The sequence below is a fragment of the Uloborus diversus genome, chromosome 7 (assembly GCF_026930045.1).
Source record: "Uloborus diversus isolate 005 chromosome 7, Udiv.v.3.1, whole genome shotgun sequence".
Classification (NCBI taxonomy): domain Eukaryota; kingdom Metazoa; phylum Arthropoda; class Arachnida; order Araneae; family Uloboridae; genus Uloborus; species Uloborus diversus.
Genome location: NC_072737.1, coordinates 64878760 through 64882719, shown reverse-complemented (window position 1 = coordinate 64882719; position 3960 = coordinate 64878760).

Below are 3960 nucleotides of genomic sequence, written 5' to 3'. Positions count from 1 at the left end.
TGATTTGTAGCTTCAAACTCAATTGCCTTTTTTTCTTCATTAACCAGAGCGTTCGATGGTTTGTTTACGAATTCTTTCGCATCATGATACTCTATCAACGCCGCAGCGAGCCACATCAAACATGGTAGCATTGCTAGCATTTGGGTAAGTTTTTACCTAGAAAGATAGAATACAGTAATTATATAACAGTTTCTGTAAGCAGAACCGGATTAACTGCATTTTAATGATCGGTAATTGCCATTGCTAATCAAACAACTATTGCTTATGAATTCTAAAAATAGTTTGCATCCAAAACATAGACATCCTATGTGGAGTACGTAGACAATCTTTATAGCCTCAATAAACAATACTCCATAGGTATTCTATTAGTTAAACAAATAGCATGATGAATTGAGGCAGTGAGAAGCAAAGGAATGTAAGTGCCAAAATTAAAAATTTGGCAGTGATCAGTACAAATGGTAGGAGAACCTCTCCTTTGTTTTAGGGCATAAAGATGGTACTAGTAGTTTTAGTGGGTGCTGCTATACAGTATGATTTAGAAAAAAAAATCAATGAAAGCCAACCTAGGATCTGAACTTTAACCGCGTTTCCCTTGAAACTTTAAAAAGTCCACTTAGATCGATTTGCCTCTGACTGCCTCATATGATACCATGATATTCTTTACATATTTCTATATAATCTATCTCAAAACACTGTAACTCAGTAAAAGGTATTCTTAGTCATGTATACTGACATTGCAGAAGATTCATATTCAGTCTACAAATGGTATTAACATTGTAAAAGGTTCCTATGCGTACTCTACTTCATATAGACACTGTAAAAGGTTCTCGCGAACTCGTTTAATGATATCTATGCAGGGACGGATACAAGAGAGGTGATCGCCCCTCATTTAAGGGACTCTCCACCGGAAAATTTTCGATACTGAAGTTTAAAAAATGCGATTTCAAATGAGTTTTAATGATGTTGGGGAAGATAAGCTTGAGACTCTCCCCCGGAAATGTTACGGAATTGAAGTCCGAAACCTGATCATTTTTGTAAACCTATATGCATTTTATGTAATAAAAAGTAAGAAATATAAAAATCAGCCGCCCTTCCCTTGAAGCATTTCAGGATCCGCTTTGTATCTATGAATTCTATGAGCTTTACGTGCCTTATAATCAAACCTGTAACGCAGCCTTTATGAATGTCTTATGTCAGGCTATGACAAACAGCAGAGATGTACCGAATATACAATTGGTATCCGGTATACTGCCTATTCGGCAGACAAACCGAATACTCGTCTCGGTCGAACAGTTTAACATTCAGCAAGTAAAGAAATTTAAATATCCGACAATTGATAAAAAAAAACACACACATTTCAATTAATAATAGCTATATCATAGTACTGTAGAAATAAATTAGTTGAAATTGTTACTTACTGATATTATCACATTCAAAGTAATTTTAATGTGATAATATTAATTATGTGATAATTTTAATGTAAGAGAAAACGCTCAGATATTAAATTTAAATGTTTTTGCTTTTCAGTTTTTCTTAACTCTTACGACATATCACATTAACCGTAACCTCATTTAAATATGAAATAGCAGCCTAAAAAAAACCACATAATTTTCAGTGTTCATAAATATGTAAAGTCTACTAACAGCTAATTTTTCGTTTATGAAATATGCAGCTAAAAATTATCATTTTACAAATATTTAAAAAGGTGATTAATATTATAAAAGAAAAACCCTTGAATAGTACATTTTGCACTGTTTTAAGTTATGAAGTTATACAGCATATATGAAATATTAACTATTGTTTAAAAGTAAACTGATTAAAATAAGCATTGCAATCAAAATTTAATATCAGTAAATTTATAGTGTAGGAACATTAGACGTTCTGATTTTTTTGCTTCAATTTGACTCCTCAATTATAAATTTTTATAAAATTATATACCAGCTCTCAAGAGACTAAGATAGCATAAAATCACTTGAATAAACTGTAACGTGTAATGATATTTTATGCAAATTAAATTTGTATTTGTTTGTAAGGTAAATGCAAGATTTTTATTTATAACATAACTTGCTGCCATATGATTATTAGTTATCAAATTATGTATCAGAAAAAAAAATAATTATCTTTTTATGCATAATTGAATTTAACGCTAACTGAATTACCCATTTCCTAAATTAATTTGCTTCCGCTTTTAGAATGATTTATTTCATTATTTATTTATTTTAAATTAATAATTGTAATTAATGTAAATAAAAGTTGGATACAAAATGAAAGTACACTCACATTTCACAAAAAACACGAAACAGATAAACATTTTCTATTTCATATTTGCATAAAATAAAAACACATATATTAGTTTTAAAAAAATAGCTGAATGTTCTTTATTCTGTAGCGAATTCGGTTGGAATCTTAACAGAATATTCGGCATTTTTTATTCGGCCAAATACGGTATTCGGTGCATCCCTAATAGATAACAATGTAAAAAATATCCGTAAACAATACTGGCACTCTGCATAGAGCATTGTAAAATAATGTATCGAAGCGTTCTGTTATTGATGCTTACATATTGAAAGCCCTAAGAGCCTTAAAAGAATTCAAAGACAGTGAAATAATTCCATATTAGCCACGTACAGCATTCCAAGAAAATGAACTCTGTATATTTTATGACTTTTATGAGCCTTAATGAACATGTCTATGTTGGATCCTTTGACATTTTTATTTCAGTGTGTCGTGGATAATACAAAAATTATCCGTAGATAATATCTCATCAAAAAGAATCCTGTTGTAAAAATTTCCCCGCCAAGAAAACCTTTAACTTTTCCGCACAAAAAAGAAAACCTGCATCCTAAACCCAAAAACCCTCAGCCATAAAAAGTTATGATATCTAATTTGCCCGCCAAGTATCTGCCAAACTATCATCCTCCCTCTTCTCCTTTTTCATCACAGCTACTTCCATTAGAACCTCCTCCCACCTTCAACTCCTCAGAAATATGGATAGATCTTTTAAATTGTTTATCTTGTTCGGCGGGGAGCTTTTTGCTCACCAAGTAACCACTTCACTTTGAAAAGCTTCCCGCCAAACAAGATAAACAATTTAAAAGATCTATTAATCTTTCTGAGGATTTGAAGGTGGGAGGAGGTTCTTGAGAACTTCAAGTCAGAAAATTTTCAATTGAAACAACGCTGTTTTGTGTTTTTAAGGAACAATAATGGCTAGCCTAATTTTACGTCAAGTTATTTTCTGACTATTAAGATTCCATGTTCATTTTGCGAGAATTAGGCGGTTTAAATTTTATTGCAGTCCTTGTATCCTCTCTATTGCAAAAAAAATTATTTGGATAATAAAATATTATATTTTAAATTATATTGTTTTCGAGTATTTTACAACTTCGAAATAAATTCTATTAGTTTTTTATTTGACAGATTATTCAACATTTTCATGAAGGTTTCTTTAAATGTTTTACAGCTTGAGGGCTATTTTAATCTAGCTTTTCACTTTTTGTTTCATTACATTTTTTCTTAAATCGTGGATTATTTTACGTTTTATGGGATAATTTTAATTGTTTGGTGATTTATCTTTTTCTTGATAGAAGTCTTTGTCTTGTTTAATACCTAGTTTTGTTTAAAAATTCATTTAAAAAACGAAATAACGCATATTATCACCAAGCAAAAAAAAAAAAAAAAAACTAAGCCATTAAATATTTTAAATTTGAATGTGTCAGAAGATCTATACAACTTTACTCGATGTCAAATCGCGGATATCCCAAATTTGCCACAGCGAATGCGCTTGTTGCGCGCGGACTAAGCTCATTAAAAGTCTTGCTTAAATTAATTGCAAAATTTTTTTCAGCTAACAAATTACTGCAAAGCACGGATATCCACACACGTATTTCATATATTTTCAATTCATTATGTGTTGTTTGTGAAAAATCCAATAATTTAGAAAATAAGCAAACCAATAAA